This window comes from Etheostoma spectabile, unplaced genomic scaffold, assembly GCF_008692095.1.
Source record: "Etheostoma spectabile isolate EspeVRDwgs_2016 unplaced genomic scaffold, UIUC_Espe_1.0 scaffold00002375, whole genome shotgun sequence".
NCBI lineage: Eukaryota > Metazoa > Chordata > Actinopteri > Perciformes > Percidae > Etheostoma > Etheostoma spectabile.
Window position 1 is genome coordinate 1 of NW_022602890.1, and position 21,250 is coordinate 21,250.

General features: G+C 41.9%; 9 non-coding genes across 9 annotated transcripts; 3 read left to right on the forward strand and 6 right to left on the reverse strand.

Annotated features, from left to right (window-relative positions):
* Positions 1-2,316: 2,316 nt before the first annotated feature.
* trnap-cgg (transfer RNA proline (anticodon CGG)) lies at positions 2,317-2,388 on the reverse strand. Its single transcript has one exon. It is a non-coding gene; the product is annotated as a tRNA-Pro (tRNA).
* A 3,352-nt stretch (positions 2,389-5,740) lies between these two features.
* Positions 5,741-5,813, reverse strand: trnat-cgu (transfer RNA threonine (anticodon CGU)). The gene has a single exon. It is a non-coding gene; the product is annotated as a tRNA-Thr (tRNA).
* Positions 5,814-6,546: 733 nt separating this feature from the next.
* On the reverse strand, positions 6,547-6,619 carry trnat-agu (transfer RNA threonine (anticodon AGU)). The gene has a single exon. It is a non-coding gene; the product is annotated as a tRNA-Thr (tRNA).
* A 1,599-nt stretch (positions 6,620-8,218) lies between these two features.
* On the reverse strand, positions 8,219-8,290 carry trnaq-uug (transfer RNA glutamine (anticodon UUG)). The gene has a single exon. It is a non-coding gene; the product is annotated as a tRNA-Gln (tRNA).
* A 933-nt stretch (positions 8,291-9,223) lies between these two features.
* trnal-aag (transfer RNA leucine (anticodon AAG)) lies at positions 9,224-9,305 on the reverse strand. The gene has a single exon. It is a non-coding gene; the product is annotated as a tRNA-Leu (tRNA).
* Positions 9,306-9,515: 210 nt separating this feature from the next.
* On the forward strand, positions 9,516-9,587 carry trnam-cau (transfer RNA methionine (anticodon CAU)). Its single transcript has one exon. It is a non-coding gene; the product is annotated as a tRNA-Met (tRNA).
* Positions 9,588-12,409: 2,822 nt separating this feature from the next.
* On the forward strand, positions 12,410-12,481 carry trnap-cgg (transfer RNA proline (anticodon CGG)). Its single transcript has one exon. It is a non-coding gene; the product is annotated as a tRNA-Pro (tRNA).
* An 828-nt stretch (positions 12,482-13,309) lies between these two features.
* trnag-ucc (transfer RNA glycine (anticodon UCC)) lies at positions 13,310-13,381 on the forward strand. The gene has a single exon. It is a non-coding gene; the product is annotated as a tRNA-Gly (tRNA).
* A 337-nt stretch (positions 13,382-13,718) lies between these two features.
* trnal-uag (transfer RNA leucine (anticodon UAG)) lies at positions 13,719-13,800 on the reverse strand. Its single transcript has one exon. It is a non-coding gene; the product is annotated as a tRNA-Leu (tRNA).
* Between the last annotated feature and the right edge of the window lie 7,450 nt (positions 13,801-21,250).

Consider the following 21,250-nt stretch of genomic DNA (forward strand, 5'->3'; position numbering starts at 1 on the left):
AAATCACAAAATACCAATAAAAATTATAGCAACTATAAGAACATTTGTCAATAAACAAAGAAAAGACCATAAATTATTATTAAAGTGTCAGTGTTTTATTCCAGTGTTAAAATGATTATAAAGTGACCAGGTGTGAATTTAAGGGCGAGGGGTGTCCGAATGTGGACACAGTGACGCTAGTCTTGTCTCCATTTAGCGACCGTGTGTGACACAAGCTGAGCTTTACAGCACAGACTTCCCTAGTCATCACTGGAATATGTGACTCAACTCAGAGTGGCATATCTTGAGCCAATAACATGCCTGGTTTATAGTGGCCCATTTTTAATAAGTATTTGCACAGAACCCAGTTCAAGTTTATCACAACGTCAGTCAGAATCATGGTTGACTTTACATTCCTTTTGAAAAAGGACTCGTGAATCTTCCCAAGGGATTTTATAAACGGTAAAGGTGCACCTAAGTTCCTGAAATATAAAAGCAAAATTCGTGACTCTTGTTTACATTTGACGTTGATGCACTGGGGCAGACCAGTGTTGGGCTTTAAGGTGTGTTTTTTCCCTGAGTTTCATACACCCTGAAGTCTTACACTTACAGACAATAAAAGACAGATACAGGCAAAAGAAAAGCATAAACAGTCATGAAAAAATGCCAGCGAAAAATGACAAAGTGTGATAAAAAATTTTAATAAATATATTGCAGTTTTTAATAAAGTTTTTTTTTAATTGGCTTTTTCCTTGTAAAGGTTTTTTTTTTCCCCAATAACATTAACAAGCATACCATTAGTTACGATGCCGATGTTTGTCAAGATGTGGAGAACCGATACATGCAGGTAGTGTGGCGCAGGATTAAGGCTCTAGTCTCTCTGGAGACGTGGGTTCAAATCCCACCACTGTCAGTTGCATATGTTACATAGCAAGGAAGCCAACCAATGTGATGTCTTACAACTGTGTTATTTGGGCTGAACTTGGTGAAGTAACTAGAATCATCCATCAATACCGTTGCTGAGATTGTTCCGTGATAACCTGAGGTTCAACGTTGGTGAAACAACAAACAATTGTGATTATAGCTTTGGCCATAATTGTGCGGCCCAAAGACATCTAATGTTTTACAGAGGTGGGTAGAGTAGCCAAAAATTTACTCAAGTAAAAGTACTGTTACTTCAGAATAATATGACTCAAGTAAAAGTAAAAGTAGTCATCCAAATAATTACTTGAGTAAAAGTAAAAAGTACTTGACGAAAAAACTACTCAAGTAGTGAGTAACTGTTGAGTAACGTCTGATTTATTTCTTAACACAAGATCAATCAGACCGACAAAGATAAAAATAATTTCTTTAGGCAAATTATAGTTCATCCAATCAATAAAATAAATTATTAATTACAAAAAGAGCTTACTTGAGAGACTTGTCACATCAATTTGGATGGATACTGCATGTGTAAAACATACTGTATGTAACCTAAAAGACAAACATCCACCTCTCCACAGCAAAAACTAAAACCACCGCTACGTCTCCTCAGGTTAGATGTTGAGTTGTTGAACGCTGACATGTCCGTTTGTTTTGGTAGACCCTGACACACCGCAAAACGTAGCTGCTGTTTCTTTGCTTTGCTACGAGTGTAAAGCTGATCTGTCCCATATTAACGGTCTATGGTCCCGCTGCTGAAACGAGTATGGTCAAGTGACTGCACAACGACGTGTGATTGGGTTAAGCACAGTCACGTTCAGCGGAAGACTCTCTGTCAAAATAAAACAAAATGAGACGTACGCGGGGGTGAAAACAATGACGCGTAGTAACGAGTAACGAGCTCATTGGAACCTAATGTAGCGGAGTAAGAGTACAGTTTATTTTTCACTAATCTACTCAAGTAAAAGTAAAAGTATAGTGATTTAAACTACTCCTAGAAGTACATTTTTTCAAAACTTACTCAAGTAAATGTAACGGAGTAAATGTAACTCGTTACTACCCACCTCTGATGTTTTATCAAACCAGGTTGGGCAAGTAACCTTTCTGCTGACTTCTTGTTAAATTCAGCAGGTAACATCACTCAATAAAATCAACTGCTATGCTGGGAATCAAATCCAGGTCAACTGCTTGGAAGGCAGCTATGCTCCACACTATACCACCATTGCTGGTAAACGCAATGTTCACTACATCTGGGCATTGAGACATGTTTCCCAGTTTTTTTTAGTGCCTGCAGTTGAATTATAATGAAAATTGCCAACATGCTGTACTACAATTGTGCTGGCTCCGAATCTGGGTTAATTAAACAATGAGCTGTATTTTAAACTATATATGTGGTTGGAACAGCGCCTGCCTTCAGGGCTCGTCCGGGAGTTGAACCCGGGACCTCTCGCGCCCGAAGCGAGAATCATACCCCTAGACCAACGAGCCACTTAAAAACATTATTAGCTATTAGCAATTTCCCATCAAGTAAATATGATCAGTCAGTGACGCAAAAGACAATGGTCAAGAAGTTTGTTTGGCATGTAGTGTTTTATGACTCCACTGCCAGACTGAGCTTTCTGATTATATTGGACGAAAGACTACTTTTGAAACAAAACATTTACCAACATTCAAACTTGAATTTTTCGGTCAAAAGTGACAGCAGATAAGCCTAGTTTATTTATCTATTGGACAGACTACTTTTGCCAAAATTGGAAATTGAACATTGGTAAAAAGGAAATGCAGCTTGGATTGGTCACTGACTTGAAAGGCTATGGTCAGGTAGATTGTCATGGGGTCTTTTCACGGCTCCACTGCCCGATTCAGCTTAACGATCTCATTTGACAACAGGAAGAATTTGATACAAAATATTTTTACCAGCTCTCCACATGACACACACAGGGATCGTGACTAACATTACGTTTGTTGATTTCACAAGACATAAGGCCACTTGGGTTATCTTCGGGCTGCTCTAGGATAAACAGAAGGATAAACCCAAGAGTTGACTCTCTCCAGTTATTTAAGCAGCAAACGTCCCTGGGTGGACTTGAACCCATCCTTTCGGTTAACAGACGACTGCGCTGACCTATTGCGCCACAGAGACTGCTCTTGTCTGATGTTTATGAGTGGGAGCTTGCTATTTAAGCCACAAGCATTTGCTGTATGGCTTTTTGAGGTTGAGCTGCACATGTCTGCTTATCAGGCTATTTTCCTGTTACTCAGAATTGGGGAAGCTGACTCATGCGGAAATTCAGAAGCTGGACGTGCATTGTATTGTTCTTACATGTCAACTGGATTCTGACTTTGAATTCATATATTTGGCATCCAAGAATAGTTCGGAACTGATGATATATCAGTCATTTTGCTGGTGGTTTCTTGGTCACAGCACAAGCTGATCATTGACATACAGTTGCACGCCACGTATCACAAAACTGTTGGGTGGGGCCTTATGTATTTGCTTGAATTACATCAAGTGACCTGCATACCAATGTCTGCAAAGATTAATTCAGCGGAAGCGTGCTGGGCCCATAACTCAGAGGTCAATGGATTGAAACTATCCTCTGCTCTTTGCTATGCTTTGCATAAAGTCTATTTCTAGTCTGTTAACGTTTACAAAGCATCTGTTGCTGCTGACACACTGTTCCCTCCAACATGGAGCTCTTCCAGATCGTTGAGAAGCTCTAGCAGCTGGATGTGCTGTAATACAAAAATGAGCTGGTGACCAGGTCAAGATGCCTCCTGGGGGCCTCCCTAGGGAGGTGGTCCAGGCACGTCCAGCTGGGAGGAGGGTCTCGGGAGGACCCAGGACTAGGTGGAGGGATTATATCTCTAACCTGGCCTGGGAACGCCTCAGGATCCCCCAGTTGCTCGGAAAAGGGAAGTTTGGGGTCCCCTGTTGGAGCTACTTGACAAAGATGGATGGATGGTTGGAACCCTGTTCACTAGCTCATTGTATTCTTGCATGACAGGCAAACCTGTAGGAGGTTCTGTAGCTTAGTGGTTAAAGCGGCTGTCTTGTAAACAGGAGATCCAGCAACATCGCCACGTCAGAAAGGTTTCTGGTGTGCAAAGACCAAGAAAATGCCACGCAACAGAAATGCCATGCTCACACCACACAGGCAGTGTGCAGGAGGCCTTACCCCTGACTTCCACCAACTGCGGATACACTCTGCTTCGGATTTGCTCCGTGATCCGCAGTCCGTCAACACCCACCAGTCCGGATTTGTTGCAGGCCATGACGGACCACTGAAGTCACATGGACCCACGGGATCTCGTGAATTCATGTATGATCACGCGATATAACAGGATGTAGTTTCTATAAACAGAACCGCAAAACCTTATTAATGAACTACCTAAAATTTGCATTGCTCTGAATTTCATGTGTTTTCATGTATCTTCTTAAGCCTGTGTTGATGTAGTGTTTCTGTGTAAATGTAACATGCCTTTTTCATTTGCTGCCAGGGCTTAATGAGTGGCATGGGGATTGGGTAGACATGATGATGACAACTGAGGTAATCACTGCAACAACAAGGTGGTGCTGGGATTTAACCCTGGATCTCCTGTTTACTAGACAGGCACTTTAACCAGCTAAGCCACAGCACCCCCTTGAGTACTACTCACAAACAAACAACAAACTTACTCTGATTCAGAGCCATAGAAGAGCGGTGCAAATATTTCATCAGAGTGATGTCTTGTGGTAAGAAATCGGTCCTGATTCTGTTAGTTTTGGCGTAAAGTGCTCTGTAGTGCCTACCAGAGGGGAGAAGCTGGAACAGGTTGTGTCCGGAGTGAAATGGGTGTCCGGAGTGAGATGGGTGAGAGGCCATCCGTCATCACCTGCACACTTGATGAGTGTCATCGGTGGAAGTCTAAACCAGTGATTCCCAAAATGGCTGACCTAACAGCGTGCAGCCCACCTGCACCTATTACAGCCAGCATTCCACTCCACTGGTATAGACTGTTTTCAGCCACATATAATGTTATAAGACAACATCACATGTCACTTTTATGCTCTGGAAAATAAGGCAGCTGGTAACTTTGTTTGTCTGTTAAGAATCACAAATCATATGTATAAACTTCATTAAGTGAGAACCAGGCACTGCTGGTCCAGCAGCTCCAGTAGGGGACCCCTACGAACTCCGGCAAATGAAAACAGCTGGACGTGTCCTTGAGCGACGCCTCAGGACTCACTGTTCATAGGCAGGCCTACCGAGAACCACAGAAGTCCTATGCAAGGACCTTGAGAGATGAGAGACCCTTTCCCACAGCCTGGTAAAATCCAACCTCCATGCCATAAGTCCCCTCATCACAAAGGTCATAAACCACTCCCTCCGGTCAGGCCATGTTCCATCAACACTGAAACAGCTGTTATCATGCCATTCTCATGGAAAGCCATGGAAAGCTTAAAACACAGTCCTAATTTAGTCCTCCTCAACAGTCAACATAGCGTTTGCTGTGTGGCGTGTCTGTTTTTTTTTCTCCTATGTCAACAGTATTGACCAATACGGTAGGGCACTCTAACCTCAGCTGACACGCTCTCGCCACGCAGGCAGCTTGCAGTAGCCCTAAGCTTCCAAGGTAAGACTGAAATTCATGATAATAAAAACTTTATAATCTTCACACTAAAGTTGCAAAAACACCTCCAACAAAAGGCTTTCATTCGCTTTACATGGACACATGTAATGTTATGGTACAAAACAACATCACATGTCACTTTAGTGCTCTAGAAAATCAGGCTTCATCTTTGTTGCACATGTTAAGTATCACAAACCATGTGGAAACACTTCATTCAGTGATCACCAGGCACTGCTGGGATTTGGACCCAGGATCTCCTGTTTACGAGACAGGCGCTTTAACCACTAAGCTACAGCGCCTCCTGCAGCAAAGTCTGTCCTGCAAGAATGCAATGAGCTAGTGAAAAGGGTTCCTTCCATCCATCCATCTTTGTCCAGCAGCTCCAGCAGGGGACCCCAAACTTTCCTTGCCTAACCACATCAACCAGCTCCAACTAGGGAATCATGAGGCGTTCCCAGGCCAGGTTGGAGATGTACTCTCTCCACATAGTCCTGGGTCTTCCCCGAAGCCTCCTCCCAGCTGGATGTGCCTGGACCAGCTCTCTACGGAGAACCCCATGAGGCATCCTTACCAGATGACCCAACCACCTCAGTTGTTTACACTGAGTACCTCCATAATGGCCATGCATCCGTGTTCCTCCCCAGAAGTGCTGTGGCTTAGTTGGTTAAAGTGCCTGTCTAGTCAGCAGAAGTTCCTGGGTTCAAATCCCAGCAGCACCTTGTTGTTGCAGAGGTTACCTGTACTTGTTTTTAAATTGCCTGCTAATCAGATGTTGTTGTGGCGGGGCATTTAGTCTGACTCAGTGGTGAGTGAAATGGAGCAGTTGAGTGACACAGAACTGTAGTGGAGCCAAAGTAGCGCATTTATTAATTAATTTAATTAGTTATCAGGCAAATAGAACACCTTGTGGGCATGTTATTGGTGTTTCTGTGTAAATGTAACATGCCATTTTCATTTGCTACCAGGGTACGTTAACAGGGAATGGGTTGACATGATGATGACACGCCAGAAGAGGTAATCTCTCCAGCAACAAGGTGCTGCTGGGATTTGAACCCAGGATCTCCTGTTTACTAGACAGGCACTTTAACCACTAAGCCACAGCACCTCCACAAGTAGCTACCCTGTTAAGTCTTAATTTGTCTTTTACCTTGTATAAGCTAAACATACAGTATACTGACACGTAGTATTGGGAGTAACGGCTTAGCTCGCCTAGGCTTGGCGGATCAATCCTATCCAGTCAGTCTGCAGAAGAGGTGTAAGTACCTTGCAGGTCTCTCCCGTCAGCCGTTTGAGAACGCCAGCCCACTCCTTCCCATTGGTGCTGATCATCCACATCTCACCCCCATAGAGCCAGTGAAGCTCGGTCCACCAGGTAGACCAATCACTATTTGAGCCAGACTGGGGGGAATGTTTCAGGGCCCAGCACGGATCGTAGAGCAACAGCTACGGCCGCAACAGTACCTTCTGACGTCCACTGTTCCTTCCAACATGGAGCTCTTCCAGATTGTTGAGAATCTCTAGCAGCTGGATGTGCTGCCATACAAAAATTAGAAAATGGTAACCAGGTCAAGACAAGACCAGGAGGCAGTAAGTCTGCTTGAAGAGAAGACTAGGCGTGTGGAGGTGGACAGATACTCCGCTATGCTGTAACAGTTTCCCTAACTCACCCGGCAAGGGAAAAGTACAACGCATAAAAATTAAGGTAATGGATCTCTGATATCTATCGGCTATAATCTAGTCCTGCCTACTTTAATTACACAACCCCAGAATACCCTCAACCCCACAAACACCCTAATTGCCTCTAATTTAAAATAAAAAGAAGACCATGGAATATAAGTGTAACTGCTTAACTGTGTAACTAATTAAACAGGATGCACCATCTTTGTCCCCATCCCTTTCTGGCAGCCATATTTGATAAGAATGGCCAAGCAACCAAAGGAGCGTATGTGAAGTAGGTAAGGGAATGTACTGTTGAAAGTCGGTGTGCAAATGTGTGCTGATGATTGTGTAACCCTTGCAAGCGACTTATCTTATCACCCCCGCCCCCCCAAGCTACACCACCACAACAAACAGCAAAAAACAAAACAAAAACAATATCCCCAAATTCGAACCGATGTCACCTTGTACCGCTCAGCCATCCTGACTGAATATTCCAACGTGTAGTAGGATCTCTCACAGAAATAATAATATGGTAAGTCAACTATGTCATGATATAGTAGGTTCTCAGTCATCCAGGTCATACTTATCAAAGGAAGGTTTCCCTATTGCCAGCCCAAATATATGTGTTTATGGGGACATGGAAGAATGTCACCAGTGTGGAAATGTGCTTTACAATGGCAATACATTGCGCGGGATGTGAAGGCATCTTACCGACTCTGTACCCAAATACAGGCTAAATCCTGTGGTGGGAATCAAGATCCACCAATGTTTCTGTCCAAAATGTCCACCTGTGTCCAGACATGTTCCAACTAGATGGGAAATAGACTGACATTTGGGTCAACATTGTGGAAATATCCTCAATATGTTCAACCAAATCTAAATTTGGAGCTCCTTTAAGTTAACATGAAGTACAGGTCACAGGTCAACATGCCACCACCAACATACTGTTTTCAGTCAAACATCCAAGAATATTTTACCCGTTAGCCTAGATGTGGACAGTGTAGAGGTTGATTTTTTTATTTCACCAGTACTCTGGCTTAAAACCAGGTTCCACCGAGACTTGAACTCAGATTACTGGATTCAAAGTCCAGAGTGCTTACCATTACACCATGGAACCACTGTTCTGAAAGGCAACATTGGTTTGCCAGGCAGCTTCTTCCATAATATTAACACTTATGCTATTGAAGGCACACAACAATTACTGGCTAATTTAAGTCATTTAGTAAGCTAAGCGTTCACACAGGATGTGGAACAAGAAAAGTCAAGAATAGGTTTTAAAGCTCTTGCCACAAACAATGAATACAGCAGTAGATAGGTCTACTGTGTACACATGGTAACTTTACATGGGTTGATAATGCAGATGCTCACAAAAGGTGCGGCTGTACTTTCAATTCAGTATCTTGCGTCAATTAATATCCACTATAATGTAGAGAATAGCTGAATTCAAGATTCCCAATAACATGTCTCTGAAATTAGTTCTAGAAGGAAACAATTCATGTAAGAAGTGGGATTTGAATCCAAGCCCCCAGTGGAGACTACGACCTGAAAGCAGAGCCTTGGAACGCTCAGCCATCCTATCTTTATCTTGTTTATCCTTATCTTCTTTATTAGTTTTTTAAATAAATTAATATATAAAAAATATGACTAACATGTGATTATTTTAATGTTATATCAATAAATAGTGTTACAATTATATGGCTAAGTAAGCAATAAAACCTTTAAATGAGCCCTTCCTGTTTTTTTTTGTTATGTCTCGGCAAGAAGTATTATGCTTTTGGGTCGTCTGTCCATCTCTACATCAGAATCAGAAATACTTGATTGATCCGTGAAGGGAAACTCTGGAAGACACTGCTTCTACCACTGAGCTATTAAAGGTCAACAATGTTTATGAAAGCACTTCCCATTCTTGTTAATGTGATAACACAGGACCCCCTGAGGGAATTTCTGACTCATCAGGGCCTGTAGCTCAGTGATAGAGCGCAGTTCAGCCCAAATGACACAGCTGCAAGATATCACATTGGTTGGCTTCCAGCTATGTAATAGATGCAAATGGCAGTGGTGGGATTTGAACCCACGCCTCCAGAGAGACTGGAGCCTTAATCCAGCGCCTTAGACCACTCCGCCACACTACCTGCAAATAACAGCTAACTTGGCGGAGGATTGGCTGAAGCTTACTTTCCACCACCTTGGAGTAGACCAGGCAGGCTGAGCAGAGTGATACGCAAGTTGCAAGATCTACAAAATGTTAAACTTTGCCACCCGTAAGCTGTTGGAACCTTTGTTGCCACCTTCCCTCAAAATGTGAATCACAGAATTTTCCATCCCTTGAGCCCAAACAGCAGAGCAGAGTGGCGCAGCGGAAGCGTGCTGGGCCCATAACCCAGAGGTCGATGGATCGAAACCATCCTCTGCTAAATCTCATCATTTGTATGAGCACTGAGTCTATTTCCAGTCTGTGGATGTTTAGCAAAGCAAGTGTCTGGGATGTAAGGTTTCCATCTGCTGAAGAGTAAACCTAATAAGATGTCCAGTTTATTTCATCTATAAAAATGGAAACTACAGTGCTCATACCTGCTGTAACACCTCTAAAAACTGGAGCATAATACTAAAAACATATTGCAGTTTAAGTACATAAATACAGTAAAATAGAGACTGTAAAACATGTGCATTTAAAGTGCTTGTTGTGCTGTCTGATAGTCTGAGGTATAAAAGAGAGAGCACACCGCTTAGTTTGTGTCACAGCAGGTCTTAGTCTACCACTACGTTCTATAACCCTACCAGTCAGATTACCACAGGAGGTAATATCTGTTGCAGCTCTTTTAAAGACTCTACCATAATACCTGCTGGAGATGCCAGGTCCTCATACATGTAAAGCATGAGCTCTACTACTGAGCTACATCCCCTGAAGATTTTCAGTTTTTTAAAACTGTTTTCTGAGATTGACTTAGACTTATCTTTATTACTCCTTTTACTTACTTAGGGTGCTTTAGGTAACTGCCTTCCAAGCACTTGACCTGGGTTTGATTCCCAGCCTTTGCAGTAGTTTTTGTTGAGTGATGTTACTTACTCTGTTTGTCAAGAAGTAACCAGAAAGGTTACTTGCCCAACCTGGTTTAATACAATATTAGATCTCTGTTATGGTACAAATAAGGCAGTATATCAATCAATCAAGCTTCCTCCATAAGGATCCACAGACTGAGGCAGTCTACTACAATTTGCACTTTCTACTCCTTACATTTTACAAAATTGGCTTGTTACTTTAGTTTTGTACTAAAAGTCGTATATCAGGTGTGATTGTGAGAGAAAAGAGCAAGAGACTAGTTGTCCGGAGGATAATCAACTGAGATTGTGTGCGTCTTTGAGAACTGTAAGTCCTAGAACTGATGTTGTCAGTTCATTTAAGCCTGTTGTTGTATTGGTCTGTAGTTCTGGCAAATTTAAAAGTTAGCTTGTTTGTGTTCTTCACCTGTTACCTAGGTTACACCTGTTAGCTAGCTTACACCTGCCTGATTCGATATAATGGCCATTGTTAAATGTCCTTGCTCATTAAGATAATGTAATTGATATTGGGTTTATTGTTATTATTTACTAGCATATATGATTCCTATGCCTTGTGTATGGTAGCCTTTACAATGTTATGTATTTCTTTTATTACCACACACAGCCATAGCAGAGCCCCCCCCCCCATGTATATCCTGATGCTTGATTGTAATAATGCTTCAACAAAGAGAAGTTGTCTCTGTTCATGTTTTAACAGACAGCCATAAAGCAAATGCTTGAGGCTTAAAGATCGAGTTCCCGCTCATAAAACCTCAGACAGGCGCAGTCTCTGTGGCGCAATAGGTCAGCGCAGTCGGCTGTTAACCGAAAGGATGGTGGTTCAAGTCCACCCAGGGATGTTTGCTGCTTAAATAACATGGAGAGAGCCAAATCTGGTCTTTACACTTCTGCAGAAGACCATAGAGCAGCCCCAAGATAACCCAAGTGGTCTATTAGAAGGTACAGTTCTGCAAACCATATACATATTAATCTTTGCAGTCATTGGTATGCATGTCACTTGATGTAATACAAGCAAATACATAAGGCCCCACCCAACAGTTTTGTGATACGTGGCGTGCAACTGTCTGTCAATGATCAAGCTTGTTGCTGTGACCAAGAAACCACCAGCAAAATGACTGATACATCATCAGATCCCAAATTTTCTTGGATGCCAAATATTTGAATTGAAAGTCAGAATCCAATTGACATGTAAGAACAATACAATGCACGTCCAGCTTCTCCATTTCCGCATGAGTCAGCTTCCCCAATTTCTGAGTAACAGGAAAATAGCCTGATAAGCATACATGTGCAGCTCAACCTCAAAAAGCCATAAAGCAAATGCTTGTGGCTTAAAGATCGAGATCCCGGTCATAAAACATCAGACAGGCAGGTCAGTGCAGTCGGCTGTTAACCGAAAGGATGGCGGTTCAAGTCCACCCAGGGACGTTTGTTTTTTAAATAATCTGGAGAGAGCCAACTCTGGGATTTATTCTTTTGCAGAAGACCATAGAGCAGCCCAAAGATAACCCAACTGGCCTTATGTCTGGTGATATTAACAAACGTAATGTTAGTCACGGTCCCTGTGTGTGTCATGTGGAGAGCTGTTATATTATACTATCACTTTTTACTGACAAAATCAAGTCTTTGTTTTGGTAAAAATATTTTGTATCAAATTCTTCCTGTTGTCAAATGATATCGGAAAGCTGAATCGGGATGTGGAGCCGTGAAAAGACCCCATGCCAATCTACCTGACCATAGTCTTTCAAGTCAGTGACAAATCCAAGCTGCATTTCCTCTTTCAAACTGCATTTCTTTTTTACCAATATTCAATTTCTAATTTTGACAAAAGTAGTCTGTCGTCCAATAGATGGTGGAAACTAGGCTTATCTGCTGTCACTTTTGACCAAAAAATTCAAGTTCCAATGTGGAGCCATAAAAACACCACATGCCAAACAAACTTCTTAACAGATTCAGACGAGCTCATTGGACCAGCTCACTCTGGATGATTAATGAATGATTCTTCTTCTACTCTCCATGTCTGCTGGCTTCTTCTTCTACTCTCCATGTCTGCTGGCTTCTTCTTCTACTCTCCATGTCTGCTGGCTTCTTCTTCTACTCTCCATGTATTTTTTCACTTTCGAGTCACTGACTGGTCACATTTACTTGATGGGAAATTGCTAATAAGCTATGTTTACGTGGCTCGTTGGTCTAGGGGTATGATTCTCGCTTCGGGTGCGAGAGGTCCCGGGTTCAACTCCCGGATGAGCCCTGAAGCAAGGTGCTGTTCCAACCCAAATCTGTACTTTAAATCCAGTTTATTGTTAAATTAACCCAGATTAGGAGCCAGCACAATTGTAGTACGCAATAGAAAAAAACTGGGAAAAGATATGAGGAACAATGAGCAGGACATGACACTCCTTGTTCATTGGTCTAGGTTTATGATTCTTGCTTCGGGTGCTTTAGGTCCTGGATGAGACTACTTTGCATTTAAGTAGAGGAATGGATTGAATAATCTGGTTTAGTTATTGAATATGATGGAAAAGAGTGTCACACGCGAGGCAAATTCATCATAATACTACTATCACTTCTTAGTGGCAAAATCAAGTCGCTTTCCAGCCGCTGCATTTATCAATGTACGATCATTCTTACGCTCTGATTGGTGTGATACGAACGTTTCATGAATCTCACGTAAAGCCTGTCGTGAAAGGATTTCTGCGCTCATATCTACCACACCTCTTTTTTTGTTTCATGTTATGTCTCGGCAAGAAGTATCATGCTTTTGGGTCAATAAGTAGGTTTCCATATCTACATCAGAATCAGAAATTCTTGATTGATCCCTGAAGGGAAACTCTTGAAGAAAACTTATCCTTCGAGCCAGAGTTGAACCAGCAACCAAAGGATTTCAGCTTTATGCCTCTACAGTCCTCCGCTCTACCAACTGAGCTATCGAAGGGAGCCAGCATTGTCATACGAACTTCCCATTCGGTTGATTGTGATAACACAGGACCCCCCTGGAGGGACTTTCAGTGATAGAGTGCATTTCCAGTCTCAATACCCAGATGTATTACAAGATTTGAAGTGAACATTGTATTGCCCAGCGATGGTGGTATAGTGGTGAGCAAAGCTGCCTTCCAAGCAGTTGACCTGGGTTCGATTCCCAGCCATCGCAGTAGCTTTCTTTGAGTTGTGTTAGTTGCTTTTTTTACAAGAAGTCAGCAGAAAGGTTACTTGCCCAACCTGGTTTAATAAAATCTCTTTGAGCTGCACGGTTATGGCCAAAATGATAATGACAATTAGAGATCACGATTAACTATCGCAATTATTTGCTGATTTTCTACTCCAAAGTGCTGGAAAGGAAGGTTTCACGAATTGTTGAACCTCAGGTCAACAAAGAACAATCTCAGCAAGGTGATTAATGGATGATTCTAGTTACTTCACCAAGTTCAGCCCAATGACACAGCTGTAAGACTTCACATTGGTTAGCTTCCAGCGATGTAATATTTACATCGCTGTGGTGGGATTTGAACCCACGCCTCCAGAGAGACTGGAGCCTAAATCCAGCGCCTTAGACCACTCGGCCACACTACCTGCAAACATCAGCTCTCCACATCGTGACAAACACAGGCACCGTAACTAACGGTATGCTTGTAAATGTTATTGGGAAAAAAACCTTTGCAAGGAAAAAGCCAATGCTTTATTAAAAAATGTTATCACACTTTGTCATTTTTCTCTGGCATTGTTGATTTTAGAATATTGTAACCAGCATTAAGTGAGTAGGTTTAGGTCTGTGTGAATATGGGCTGAGCATTTACCTGGGCTGAATGTGTGAACATCTTCTTTTGCATATTGACTGTAAAGAGCTATTACTCCTCCAACTGCCAACTATTGTTCCAGAGACAATAGGATATACAGTTTTAGATTGACAGGTAACTGTCCAAGACCAAAGACTAAACAGAAATACCAGCAAGTTTCTGGAGGTCCAAATGGCATCTTTGATGGCGGCCAGGGTGAGACACTGATTTGCAAAGTGTATAGCTGTAAATGTGCTTCCTAAAAACAATAACAGGTCCGGCACTCCTTTCCCTCTTTTCTCCTTTGGCTTCTTCATCACTCTTCTTTTGCACTCGTTCTCACTTGGACCTCCACAGTAAATAAAAGATGGCTCGTTCCAGGTCTTAAATCACTTCAAAAAAGAGCTGATGAGTAAATCAAAGCTAAAATCACTGCCTTTTTTAAAACACCAATGTGAATAGTTAACGTGTAAGCAATCAGGAAGCTCACATAAAAGATAGCTGTTGGAACCTTGGTCCTTCCCAAACCTTCCCTCAAAATGTGAATCACAGATTTAACAGCTCCTGGGCAGATTAAGGAGAGCAGAGTGGCGCAGCGGAAGTGTGCTGGGACCATAACCCAGATGGGGAGATTTATCTACCAGCTGCTAATTGTTTACCACAGCTACATTTAGACTACTACTACCACTGCTTGGCCCATTTTCACACAGCCCTAAAGCTACTCACTACTCAAATCAACAATGCCAGAGAAAAATGACAAAGAGTGATAACATTTTTTAATAAAGTACTGGCATTTTTTCATCAACAGTTTCACTCTACCAATTGACAACTCCTTGGTCTCCCCTTCCCCTCAGGACAAGAATCTGGGCGTAATCCTCGACTCCTCCTTATCCTTTCAGTCTCACATAAATAATATCTGCCGGTCTGCATACTTCCACCTACGCAACATTAACCGCCTCCGTCCCTCCCTTACCACTCACACTGCCTCCATCCTTATCCACAGCCTCGTCACCTCCCGCCTTGACTACTGTAACTATTTGGCCTCTTTCCATAAACTTCAACTTCTTCAGAACTCAGCAGCTCGTGTCGTCACCAGAACCCCCTTTCCATCATATAACCCCTGTCCTCCAGCAGCTCCATTGGCTTCCAGTTCAATTCAGAATACAATTTAAAATCCTTCTCCATACTTTCAAAGCCATCCAGAACCTTGCTCCTCCATATCTATCAGAACTCCTTCACATCGCCGTCCCCTCACGCTCCCTCAGATCTTCCTCCTCTATCCACCTCACTGTCCCCCCAGCTTGACTTGTCACCATGGGGACCAGAGCCTTCAGCTGCTCTGCTCCCCAGCTCTGGAACTGACTCCCACCTGTCCTCCGCAGTATCAACTCTCTCCCCCTGTTCAAAACCAGACTCAAAACCCACCTGTTCCAGCTTTCTTATTTGTAAATACACTCTTCCTGTCATTTTTTCATAACTGTTTATACTTTTCAGTTGCCTGTATCTGTCTTTTTTTTGTCTGTAAAGCGACCCTGAGTGCTTAGAAAGGCGCTGTTAAATAAAATGTATTATTATTTTTATTATTTTTCAATAAAGTATTTGTTTTTGCCTTGCGAAAGTTTTGTTCCAATAACATTAGAATATGTGGGTGTGGGACGCCCGGGTAGCTCAGTTGGTGAAGAGGGCGTTTGCTGCATGTCATTCCCTCTCTCTCTGCCCTTACATGTCTTCAGCTGTCCTATATAAACAACAGGAGTTGGTGGAGATTGAGGGATATGAAATGTCACTCATCAATAGGAAACAATCAAAGGGTGGGGGGGTTGCATTTTATATTGACCAAAGATTTCAATGTCAAATAGTTACTAAAATGTCTTTTGTTTTAGATACAGTGATTATTTACATGGAGTCTGGTGGAGATATGCTGCTCTATACACGCTAAAAATAGTGATTATTTACATGGAGTCTGGTGGGTTTGGTGATGTTTTATGATAAACTAAAATGATCTTACTCTTTAACTAAAAGCTCTATCTCTGTAGGGATCCATCCCATAATGTTGTCACACACTTTGAATAATAATCTTCTTTTTCAGCACTTTTAGTGGATGGAAACGTTCTCTTATCAAGGAGTTTAAACAAAGAAACGGCAGGAAGGATAAATCCACCAAATCAAGTCACAAATAATCAGCACGAGGCCTTGTTTAATTTTTTTTATGTATTTAATTGTTCCACATTACAAAACATTTAAAACAATTCAATCCTTGATGTTATTTACAAGTTTGCTTTCTATTATCAGATTTTGTAAAACATCATCAGGGTCTTTAATTTCAGTCTGAACAGACCTCAACAGATTTAAAACCACATTCAGTCACAGAAATATGAAATGTCAGACAAAGATTATTAAATGAAATTCCACCAAGTTGGAAAACATGTTAAACTACAAAACAATAATTTGAGAGCGTACAATTCAAAATGGCTGACTTCTAGTATGTTGGTAATGAGGAGAGGACAAATTTAAACAAATATTGAATTTGCGCTTATTAAACTCACATGCTCAAAGGTTAGAGTTTTACCAACTTTTGGGAGTTTAGAAATATATAAGGGTGACAAAAATGTATTCCTTAAAAGAAAATTACACTGACTTCTTGTCAGCCCAAATTTTTTTTATATTTATAGAGATGAGAAGAAAGTTTTTACCAAAATAAAAGTTTCAACATGCCTACGTTTTCCAACTAAAACATCTTTAAAAGTCTTAATGTTTCTTCTTCCCACGGTGGGTACATGTGGTTAGGGTGGGTACCGAAACCTGGTGCTAGTACGGCACCGGTGCCTTAACACCCGGTATCTATCGGACGAATAGTAACGGGGATTTGGTGCTACTGAAACACCAGCGCTGCCTTTTTCCATATAGTGGTTATTTTGTCATTGACCAGCAATTTACTGGAGAAATATTACATTTTTTTTTACATTTCATTTGGACCAGTAGGTAATAAACAAGCAGTTCTTAAATTTAGCTGACTGTCTTTTTGTGCTCCTTTTTTATTTAAATATACATTTAAAAAAAACTATTTTTAAAAGGATGGGGTCAGGCACCGATTCTGGTGCCTAAATGGTAAAGGGTTCTGAGGAAAGGCAGAAAACAGTCCACTGATCCACATAACATACATGTTGCTCAGAAGATAAAGTTACTGCTGGTCAGCCTTCAATGTGGAGAGAAGATCAGAATAACAAACACAGCTATCAGGGCATGAGGAGGAGGAAACAGCTTGGCTCTGAAACATGTTCACAACGAGGCAGTGTGAATGCGCTGGTGTCTTTTAAGGTTACTACTCTGAGAAAAGGTTTCCCACATTGTTCACACCAGTACGGCTTCTCTCCAGTGTGAATGCGCTGGTGTTTTTAAGGCTACTACTCTGAGAAAAGGTTTCCCCAACATGTTCACACCAGTACGGCTTCTCTCCAGTGTGAATGCGCTGTGAGTTTTAAGGGTATCACTATGAGAAAGGTTTCCCCACATTGTTCACAGCTGTACGGCTTCTCTCAGTGTGAATGCGCTGGTGAGTTTTAGGTTACTACTGTGAGAAAAGGTTTCCCACATTGTTCACAACTGTACGGCTTCTCTCCAGTGTGAATGCGCTGGTGTTTTTTAAGGTACTATTATGAGAAAAGGTTTCCCCACATTGTTCACAGCTGTACGGCTTCTCTCCAGTGTGAAGCGCTGGTGAGTTTTAAGGCTACCACTAGGAGAAATGTTTCCCCACATTGATCACAGCTGTACGGTTTCTCTCCAGTGTGAACTCTCTGATGAATCTTTAAATTCCTGATGTTGTGAAGGATTTGTCACAGTGCTGACAGCGGTGACGTTTGACTCCTCTTCCTCTCCGTTTCTATCAACAGAGAAAAACCAAGAGAGTGAGTTAGTGAGGGTGCCATGCTGTAGAGCTCTATCTTAACCCGTTTGCGCCGGATGCTTCGCGACGACATCTACCGCCGGTTACTGCGTTGCGCAACTCGACCCTCCTGCGGCTGCTGCGTGGCGCAGCATTTGTACTGGTCGGTCTTTCCATGACGATGCACTGTCATTGGTTCAAATACACATGAGGCGGGTCTTGTTGGCTATTCCAAGCCATGTGACCACAAAATGTACCGTAGTTTGCTGAAAATCACGTCAATCAACCAGACAAACATGTGCGTTTGTTTATGGAGTTTTGAGAGACGAGTGAGAAAACGGCTCCGACAGAGGAAGTGGTCGATTATGATGAAGACATTCTCCCTCCCAATCCTCACTATCTTCCCTCAACGTCCCCGCCCTCGCTGTCTAAATCCTCCTCTGATTGCCTCGGAGCCGTTTTCTCGCTCGTCTCTCAAACATTCATAAACAAACGCATATGTACGTCTAGTTGATTGACGTGATTTCAGCAACCTACAGTACATTTGGTGGTCACATGGCCAACAAGACCCGCCTCATGTGTATTTGAACCAATGACGTTCTCTGCTGCACACGTCATGAAAAGACCGACAAATACAAACGCTGCGCCACGCAGCAGCCGGCGGGAGGGTCAGAGTTGCGCAACGCAGTAACTGGCGGTAGATGTGTCGTCGCGAAGCATCCGGCGCAAACGGGTTAAACTAGAAACAACATTTATGTCTATGGAACATTGTTTGACTGACGCAATACTTTTCTTAACCTTGTGTTGTCTTCCCGTCAAAATTGAAAATCAACACTTTTGTTGAGGCTTTGTATGAATGTTTAAATTTTCTTCAGTTTTTGTCACTTTTTTGACCTTTAACAATACATTACACCAACTTATTAACTTTGACTTTGTTACAGTTATTTTTGGAATTTATGGTCAATAAACCTCATTTATAGGAAATTATACCTAATGTTTGAGTGAGAAAAGCAGAAATTAGGAATTATTTAGAATAAAATTAGAGGAATGGATGTTGATGATAATCACAGACTGGAATATGTCAACTTTTACTCAAAACTATTTAAAAACACTTTGTTTCTCCAAATGCTATAAAATTGAATAAGACCCCAATATTAATGAAAGTAGAGATTTGTACTTGGCAAAGAGCGTGTGTGGAATCAATCATGTTATTTGGGTAATTAAAAAGAACACTGATGTAGGACAACGGGTCATTTTGACCCGAGGACGACATGAGGGTTAATATCTGCCAACATCACTATTATGGAGTTGCATTATTGGATCCATGCATCCATGTTGGTTGTTTGTTGTGATAAATAAACTACTTTTGATCAATTTATGTGTGGCCTCCATTTTGTTGCCAGCCTTTAGCCAGCCGGTAACAAATGGGGATCATCCGGACTCTTTGTGCCGGAAAAGTTGTAACTGTAACATTTTCCCACAGATTTTTAGCTTTCACTGGTATCTGTAGGGGTTACCCGTGTTGTCTTCATGTTGCTGGAACAGCTCTACTCCAGTAAAGTAAATTGGAACCATTGTTCTGATGGTATTAGCAATGAGGGGCACCAGTTGACCTTTGACCTTTTGTTTGAGGTTGTTTTGGCTAAATCAAACTTGTATAGCCAGCAGTATTGTGTAAGTAAGTAATATGGTAGTGTAATGTGGTATTGTCCACACAAGCTCCATTTCCTCAAGTTCTGAAGCTCAGCAGAGCTTTCTGCTGTGCTCTGGAATAAAACTGCTGAGCATCACTGACGCTCTGAAAAACACAGGCCATATGTCTGGTCATGGATGTTTAAAAAATAGCTTTGATGTACAGTTGTGTTCAAATAATAGCATCACTAAACTCATGAATCATTTTTTGGGAAAAAGTGATATTTCTACATGGCAAATAATTTACTAGTAAGTGTTGTAGAGTCCTAGAAAACCAACAGTCATGACATGCATGCTGCTCATTCTGTAGAATTGAATCTGTAATTGAAAGGAGCATGTTCAAATAATAGCAGTGTTGTGTTCAATTAGTGAGCTGATTGATTCTGTGAAGAAACAGGTGTCAGTTATGGCCCATATTTATCTAATACTGTATATATCATATTTAAGAAGGAAGGAAGCACATGTTGTGCATGCTGGTATAGTGCATTTCACACTGAAATACTCAGCAAAATGGCTCGTTCCAGACATTGCTCTGAGGAACAGAGGACTTTGATTAAAAGTTGATATGAGAGGGGAAAACATATAAAGAAGTGCAGAAGATTATAAGCTGCTCTGCCAAATCATTTCAAATGCCTTGAAATGGCATCCAAGCCTGACCGACATGGGAAAAAACCAAAGGACACATTGACTGGCCAACAGAGAAATGGAGCAACATTCTGGGGACTGATGAGAGGGAAACTGTTCTTTTTGGGTCTAGGAGCCGCAGACAGTTTGTCCTCCGACCCCCCTGCACTGAAATCAAGCCCCAGTCCACTGTGAAGACAGTAAAGCATGCTGGTTATGGGATGTTTCTCATACTGTGGTATGGGATGTTCTCATAAAAACTGGTTCTTAAAATGCTTCCACTGACTCAGATTATGGAAAAGCGCTCTACCATTGAGCTACTTCCCCTTTTCAAAAAAGGGATAGTTAGTATGGCAAAAATTCACTAAAATTCATTAAAAATCATAATAATGAACATGTGACAGTGTTACCTTTAGGGTTTTTAGCAGTGGGGGGTCAGTCCCAACAGCAAAGAGTCAAGTCGTGAGAAGGATAACAGTTAGCTAGCTAGCCTCTTTATGTTTATGTAACGTTAGCTTTAGATGTACATTTCTTAGCTTGAATTGGTATCTGCGTTTCAAAGCCGTCTCCCGCGTTTCATCGTCCATCAACACAACATCACGATGAGTAACTGGACGGCCCAATAACCTCTCAGTCATTGTTGTACTACTGAAGACGTTGTTAAATTGTACTGTGAGCGGCAGCCACGTGCGTCGGCCCCATTTCTGATAGCGTGGCAGAAGAACCGTTACAACAACCACAATACAACCAACACTGTAACATGTTGCTCAGTAACACAAACTGAGAATAAGCCTCACCTATTACAACACACACATCCATAACGAAGCAAACAAGGTAATACACCTTTAACAGTGAAGCACGGGGCTCCACAGGCTGGTCTGTTACTGGTGATTACACGTTGCTAGGCAACAACCTGAACATCAACAACCAATATGGAGGCTGCACAAGTCATAAACAATCTGAAAATCTATCAGCTACGCAATAAGAAACACAGCAACAGTAATAACATCAAGACAATCTCTCTCTCTCTCTGTGTGTGTGCGCG